This window comes from Neltuma alba, unplaced genomic scaffold, assembly GCF_004799145.2.
Source record: "Neltuma alba isolate B1F8T4 unplaced genomic scaffold, ASM479914v2 tig00012138_pilon, whole genome shotgun sequence".
Lineage (NCBI taxonomy): Eukaryota > Viridiplantae > Streptophyta > Magnoliopsida > Fabales > Fabaceae > Neltuma > Neltuma alba.
Genome location: NW_021636688.1, coordinates 17,351 through 25,741, shown reverse-complemented (window position 1 = coordinate 25,741; position 8,391 = coordinate 17,351). Strand labels below are relative to the sequence as shown.

At 34.1% G+C, this 8,391-nt stretch overlaps 2 non-coding genes across 2 annotated transcripts; both read right to left on the bottom strand.

Moving 5' to 3' along the window:
* Positions 1–2,920: 2,920 nt before the first annotated feature.
* Positions 2,921–3,081, bottom strand: LOC114723432 (U1 spliceosomal RNA). The gene has a single exon (XR_003738242.1). It is a non-coding gene; the product is annotated as a U1 spliceosomal RNA (small nuclear RNA).
* Positions 3,082–6,953: 3,872 nt separating this feature from the next.
* On the bottom strand, positions 6,954–7,114 carry LOC114723433 (U1 spliceosomal RNA). Its single transcript, XR_003738243.1, has one exon. It is a non-coding gene; the product is annotated as a U1 spliceosomal RNA (small nuclear RNA).
* Between the last annotated feature and the right edge of the window lie 1,277 nt (positions 7,115–8,391).

Sequence of the window (8,391 nt, the reverse complement as noted above, 5' to 3'; positions counted from 1 at the left end):
TGAAAAGTTTGTTTTGATTTACAGAAAAATATTTTTTAAAAGCATTTTGTTCAAATGTTAAACACCCTCTTAGTTAATCTATCCCTAGCATCTGGTCATTTTCTCCTGCTTTGCTAGCGGACAGGGTGTTGCGCTAGCCGAAAATTGCATGAATTTAACTATTACTTTCTCAAATATAAAAATAAATTGGCATTTATAAAGCTAAGGGAGGTAGTGAAAACTGTATATGTTCTTTATTTTTGTGTTGGTTATTACTTGTGCTTCTATTTTCTTCCAAACATTGGCATATTCCTTCAGCTCACACTGCGCGCCATTCTTCTGGAAAGTATGGCAAGAGATATCCCTACTTTTACAGTTTAATAAATTGCAGAGCAAATTTCAGTTCGTGAAATGTGAGATTATTGCATACCTAATAATTGGGAAAAAAATGTATTGAAAGTTTTAAAAGAAATTGCATCATATGTGATATCAAACATCATCTAATTATGTACCCCTGCTTGCTACTGGAGGAATCAGTAGTATTTGACATATTAACAGTTTAAGCATCAAAGGTTTAAAATGATTGCCGCTGGGATGAAGGATAGGATTACTATTTTTGCGTTTATTATGGTTTATTTTCGTTAGCTTCATCATCTGGTAGGGGCAAAATTCTCAAGTCACTAGCGAGCGAAAACCAAATCCAAATCTTTTCCACTTAATTCATGAGTTGCATTGAATTATCATAATATTTCACTTATTTTTTAGTGAAGAATTCTACATACATGCAAATTCATATTTATCTTCTTAAAATGACTGGCAGGAAATGAAAAGACACGAATCCTGTTCCTGTGTGAACAACCCATTAGAACCGGCGAGTTCGGGAACGCGTAATTAAAATATGTACACATCAACCCAAAACATGGTTGTAATGACATTTTAACGGCAAATCAATAATATAGAAAGGTTTGGAGTTAATGAGGGCGAATTCATTCACAGTGAGAGTGCTATATAGCAGAACGGAATGAGATCGGGGACAGTTATGCGTACCAACAAGCAGAACCAGGAAATCTACCCTGAAGGAAGTAGCAAAATTGTGGTGATGTGAAGAAAATTAATCTTGGAAAGTTTGCTTCTTCTTGCTTTTCGATTCAGAATGTCTTAGCTTTATGTGTGTGTGTGTACAAGATGATATCTATCATATCAAGTTGTCCTAATCACGTGTGAGGTATGACTGTGTCGTGCTAGTATTCGTTCTCTGCTATTTTCCTCTTATTTTTTTGCCCAATCTAAACGTAGCTTTCATCTACCAGCAGTACAAATAATCTATAAATTTTAGGTTGTGTAAAAACATGATTTTATAATTTGGGAAATCGGAAAAAAAATGAAGATTATAACATGACTGACGCCAGTAATAATCACTGTGTGTAAACAATGTCATATCTAACATGAAAATGAGTGGAAGCACGGTTTAAAAAGTGTCTCGCAAATGCAAATTTATATAGAGAGAGAGAAAGATAATAATAGGAAGCAAAGGTTTTATTTGATAGAAATGGTACTTATTTAGGTGCCAGTTAATTATTAATTAGAAGGCAGGAGGCAGAAAGAGTAAATTAAGAGAGGTGAAATTTGGGGTGGTCAGCAGGGCCACAGGTGCAAACACACTCGCCATTCCAGCACGCAACTTGAATACAAGGCTCTTGGCACACTAAATGGATGCAATCCCCAAACACGCTGCACTTCTGTGCTAAAATTCCACCAATGCCTTCTCCATTCTTCTTACTATTTCCTTCTACTCTCGAAACCCCTGACCATTCATTTTTCCCAAAAAAAAAAAAATAAACTCATTAAATTAGCAATATATATATATATAAGGAACTTGATGTTAATATAAGAGAGCGATATGATATTTACCAAGACACGCAGATGCAGCAAGAAGGGCGAGCATGAGAGCTAGCTTGTAAGAAGTATTTTCCATGATTCCTTATTTCTCAGAATTAGAAATAAAAGAAATGTATGTGCCAACAGAACTACTGGCTCTGCTTCCTTCGGTATGATCTGTTCGGCTCGTCTTACTCACATTTATACTCAATTCAAAGGCATGGATAATAAATGTTTTGGCCCAGGGTTATGGAAAATGATTTTTGATTCATGATTTCTAATCTGAACTTCCTTAATCGTTATCTTGTAGAGAAAACATTTTCGGAACATTCATTCAAATACTTAATGCCAATGTTTGTTAAGAAATCAAGGAGATGTATATTATTGAAATTTTAATTGCAAATCTTGACCCTTAAAGAAATAAATTTTAATAGCAAAACATAGTAATAAATTGGATCTGATCAGGAGGGGAAAAAAAATGGGCATAGAATAGGAAAGGGCGGAAATACTTGGATTTTTAGCCATCTTTTTTTATAAACTCTGTAAAATACCGTGAAAAAAATGACCAAAATGATGCAATTAAATTCAGTGATGTATGTTCAGACATAAACAGAATCAGTGATGCGCGTATTAAGTTGCCACTAAGTCATCACGTTCTACGTAAGTACGTAATGTAGAAATTTGAAGTAAGTGACTACTAAACATGCTGGAAAATGGAAACAGAATAACTGAATATTGGAAAATGCTTTTACAATTTGCGAAATCTAAAAAGGTGCTCAACACATCTCTGAGAGATTATTAGTAATTAATTTGTATAAACAGATTTTTTAATGTTATTTTATATAAATCCAAAATAATATTTTTATTTTTCTTTTTTATCCCCAAGTACATTTAAACTTCTTGAATTACCTGGAAAAATTCGAAATGAGAACACCTCCCCCGCCCACAACGTACGTGTAGCGCAAGCTCAGACCGACACGCTTTGGGCTGAAAATCTCGTACAAAAGATGGCCCAAAAAATTTGAATGTGCCAACAGAAAAAAATCATTGAGTTTTGTAATGGGCAGGGGCCGCGCGAACGCAGGCCCCCACTACCACAAATTATGACGTAGGCTCCACCTATTAGGTAGACCTTAGGCGTGCGCCCCTCCGGAGTGCAATGGAAGTCACACGCCTAGGCCATGGGCCTTCATGATCACCCATCGACCCCGTCCAGGTAAGTATGTTGTAACATTGCCCGTTCCCTTCATTTTATACCCTCTCTTCCGCTCTCCACTTCACATTTCCCGATGTGGGACTGGCGGAAAATTGCAGAAACTTTAATTCCTTCCTAGCTAATAGATCCGTCTCATCTGGGCATTTTCTGCTTTGCACTAGCTGAAAATTATATATATTAGCTAAGAAAAGTAATTTAAACTGTGTATGTTCTTTTATTTCTGTGGCGGTTGTTATACATTCGCTTTAGTTTTCTTCCAAACATTATATATTCATTTGCAGAGTATCGCAAGAGATATCACTACTTCTACATTTGAATATATTGGTGTACAAGTTTCAGTTCATGAAATGCGATGTGATGAGATTATTATTGATAAAAAAAATGAATTGGAAAAATATGCATCACATGTGATACGACGTTAAGAATGTTAAGAAGTAGTTTGACTTTTAATTTGGTCTTAAATATAAGATTCTGATTCATTTTATTTCTCATATTTATTCTTTTTTCTCAAAATAATTCTTATAATAACTATACATGTTAAATGTTTAATCAAATGGTGGGTCTGACTAATGCTCATGATTGGCAAGAGTATTTAGAGAATATAAATAGCTAACTTAGTAAACTTCTTTAATATATTTAAATTAGTTAATTAACTCTCGTATTAAAGATCAAGGTAATATCAAAATCCTCTCATTATCTGAGGAATTAATTTTAGTAATAATATGTAGTATTTTGACGTGTTAACAGTTTAAGCATCAATGGTTAAAACGATTGCCAATTTGCCATTGGGATGAAGGATAGGATTTATATTTTGCTGCGCTTATTATAATTTATTTTCGTTGGCTTCGTTATCTGACGGGGACTAATTATTACACAAGTCATTAGCGAGTGAAAACCAAATAAACCAATTCTTAATTAAATTCCAATTATTTTTTGGCGACAAAAATTCACACATATGTAAATTTCATATTGATCTTTTTAAAATTAACTGACAAGAAATAAGAAGACACCAATGAATGTTCTGTGAACAACTCAGAACCAGCGAGTTGATTGAACTCGTGATTCGGTGATGCATGCGTATGCATGAAGACCAAAACATAGCTTTAATGACATGTTAAAGGAATATTAATACTACATTATATTACATTCGATCTATAATATAAGAGGTAGTTTGATATTCAATTTGGTTATAAATATAAAATTCTAATCTACTTTATCTATTATATTTATTTATTATTCTCAAAGTAATTCTTGTAGCAGTTGCAGATGTTAAAGGTATTATTAAATAGTAATTCTAGCTAATACACATGATTAGCAAAGATATTTTTGGAGAGACCACCTATTTATTATAAACAACCACTTAACTAATTTTTTAATATCCTCAAATTAGTCAACTAGCTCGAAATTATTTAAGTTAGTTATTTATAATAAACAGGTATTGTTTTTTTAAAGTGTCCTTATTAATCACGTGTATTGACTAGAACTATTATTATAAGAATTATCTTAAAATAAATAAATAAATAAATAAAAAATAAAAGTCAAATGAGATTTGTATTGAGGATCGGAATAAAGTAATAGTAATTAGTTTTTGAAATCTTAACGTGGGTGAATGCGTTCATTCACTGTGACAGGGCTTGCCACGAGGGCACTTCACTACCTTGTGCGGACGGCATTCATATGATATTACTTCCGGTTTTTATATAAGATTTTATTTTATTTTATTTTGATCTTAAATATAAGATCCTAATCCACTTTGTTCTCATATTTATACATTTTTTTTCAAAGTAGTCATTCTAACAATAATGGTTTTAGCCAATATACTTGATTAGTAAAGATATCTTAGGAAAGATAACACATAGTTATTACAAATAACTAACTTAACTTATTTTCTTAATCTCCTCAAATTAGTCAACTAACTCTTGTAATTAGGACCAAAGACAGTGGCATGTATGTCATTTCTATAATTCTAATAAATCCAAACATAGCCTTAAATCCGGAAAAAATGAAGGTTATTACATCATTGAGACTAGTAACGATTACTGGTGTGTAAACAAAGTTATTTAACATTAAAATGAGTCAAAACATGATTCAAATCCAAGTCTCACAAATTAACAATCATACATACACACACTTACCAAAAAAAAATGTATATATATAGAGAGAGAGAAGCAAAGATTTTATTGGATTGAACTGGTAGTTTTATTTAGGTGCCAAGGCAGGCACAAATAGATTGGCAATAACACTTGAAATAGATGATGAAGTTGCAATTAATTATATTTTGGTTTGGGTGCAAGTACAAACACACTTGCCACCTCTGCACGCAACATTAGTACAAGGCAATTGACACGGTATTAAATGTCCCGCAATCGCCAGCCCCTGTGCATTTCTCTGCTCTAAAACTCCACCAATGCCTTCTCCATTATTATTATTATTATTATTATTATTTCCTTCTTCCTGTCGAAAGCCCTGCCCATTCATTTCCCCAAAAATAATTAAATTAAATTTATTAAATCATAACTATACATAAACACACTTGGTTTCGTACCATCTTTCGTCCGAGTGGTATTAGGCAAACCAAAAACATTGTATTAGGGGCCAAAAATCCTTACGTGCAAATTTCAAGATTAAAATCACTTGTGTCAAATTTGAGGAGTCAAAATTAAAATGAGATAAAATTTTAGTAAGTTTAAAAGATCATATTAACCATATATAAAAGAGAAACTAAGCGAGTGATATGACATTACCAAGACACGCAGTTGCAGCAAGAAGGGCAAGCAGGAGAGCTAGCTTGTAGGAAACCTTTTCCATGGTTTCTTATGTCTGAAGATTTATGAAATAAAATATATGTGGCAATAAATATCGTCAGTTTCGGTTCATCTTATGCATAGTTATAGTAAATTGAAGGGTATGGATGATCAGGTTTTGGAAAACTAATTTGTGGTTGATGATTTTCTTATGAGCTTTCTAATTATTATCTTCTACAGAAAAATATGCTCGGAATATATATGGGCGATTTTTGTTCAGAAATTAAGGAGATGGATATTATTGAAATTTTACTGACAAATTTCTTGAGGCTTGAAAAAATAAATTTCCAATTCTTAAACATTGCTGAAATCGATGGAAATTGATCTTCATTATTAAATAAATGCAAAAGGAAAATTCTATATTTGCTGCCCAAAGAAAAGCAAGGAAAATTCTCTTATGTTTCATTTGGAGAATGCCTAATTGGAACTTGGAAGCTTCGGCTAACCTTGCACGATTGAAACAAACATGATGTGCATTAATGAAAATCTACATAAATTAGCCAAGCAGGCATGTCAAGACTGGAAGCAAAATTTAGGGAGCATGACCTATGTATATAATTAATTCCTTACCTTTTTAATTTAAAAACGTATAATAAACATGCCAATGAAACCGCAAAATATAGGGAAGTGGGGAGCTTCGCGGATTTTTTGTGATCTACTTCTGTAAATTTTATAAAAATATAGTGAAAATGACCAACATAATGTAATTAAATCCAGTGATGTATATATGCTCAGGCCAAAATAAAATAGGTGATGTAATTAACTTGCAACTGAGTCGTTATGTTCTACGTATTTAACTAAACATGCGGGAAATGGGAAGATAGTATATTTGAAAATTGAAAAATGATTTTTTATCTGGAAAAAATTCGAAATGAGAACATCTCTGGGCTGTAAGAAAAGAGCGGCAAACACAGACCTACATCATCTGGGTCCACTACTGAGTCAGCCACAAGCAGGCCCAAAATGATTCACAAAGTAGTAAATGGCCCTCACTAAGGTACCCCAATAGATAAGCCCAATAACAGACCTACCGTTGTCGATGGCCTCTTTAAATCATATTCTGGGTTTCGAATTGGGAAGGGGCCGCGCGAACGCAGGCCCCCACTGCCACAAATTATGACGTAGGCTCCACCTATTAGGTAGACCTTAGGCATGCGCCCCTCCGTAGTGCAATGGAGGTCACAGGCCTAGGCCATGGGCCTTCATGATCACCCATTGACCCCGTCCAGGTAGGTAAGTATGTTGCAATTGTGCACCTTCTTTTGTTTTATACTCTCTCTTCCTCCCCCTCGCCTCTCTCCTCTCCGATGTGGGACTCTAACCTTCATATTCTTCACGCAATCTTGGCATTTTCTGGTGCCCTGTTCTTAACACGATTTGACACAAATTTTACTTCTTGGCAAAAGGATTTGAAAATATACAGGATCTAGTTAAGGATTCGTGAAGTACAACTCGTTAAAACTAGAATAAGTAGTTAAAAATAGTGTTTCGATTACAATAAACGCACTGCTGTCATCTTCATATTAAAACCAAAGATTTTATTAGACTCGTCCAAAGTTGCGCATGGCTCATTCACAATTGTGTCTTTGGGAACATCGAAAACCACATATCTAAGAGTGCATTTTCGTTTTTGCATATTTTACCAGTGCCAGGCCCTGTGGCGTTGGGCTCATCACTTTTTTCGTTTAGGGGGTGTTTAGATGAGCATAAAAGTGCTTTTTTAAAAATATTTTTTCGTAAATCGAGGTAAACTCATTTACATATTTACTTCATATGCTATAAAAACACTTTTAAAATTATGGTTTTGTTTCTATCCAAACATCCCCTCACAGTACCCTGCAAAGATTCTTCTACTCATGCTTCTGAATCTAAAACCATCATAACTAAGAGGTTATTGTGAGTGATTATTAATTAAATATAATCATACTACTATATATCTTATGTACTCATCCTTATATTCAAATGCCCAACAAAAATGTGCTAACTACTAGATAGCTTTAAAACTCGAAAGCTGAAGGGAAACTACCTGATCTCAAAGAAGCAGAAGGAACTTCTCAAGATTCAATGGCAAATCGAATTTAAACACGTCTTCAAGGAAGGGAATCAGGTTGCGGATAAACTCGCCACTCTGAGCAATGAAATAAATAGGAGAAGACTTACTTGGGACACGCCACCGGATTGGATAGAAGACCTTGTGAAACTAGATGCTTCTGAATTTGAAACTCAGAAGAATAATTGTCATGTAACGGTTTGGGCTTCGCCCCTTTCTTTCACCAAAAGAGAAAAAAAAACTCGAAAGCCGATTTCTGGTACAAATCAAGATCAATGCACGAGACAATATCAGCTTTTACAAATGTTTTCTGCACACACAAAAAGAAAATTGAGGCAGAGTGGGTGGAGCCAGTGATGAAGGAGGTGTTGGCAACACCTGCAAAATAATAAAAATATGATTCGAGTCGTGTCCAAGGACACCGTCCTTAAGAGTTATTCCGCCACATAGGTTAGAATAAAAGG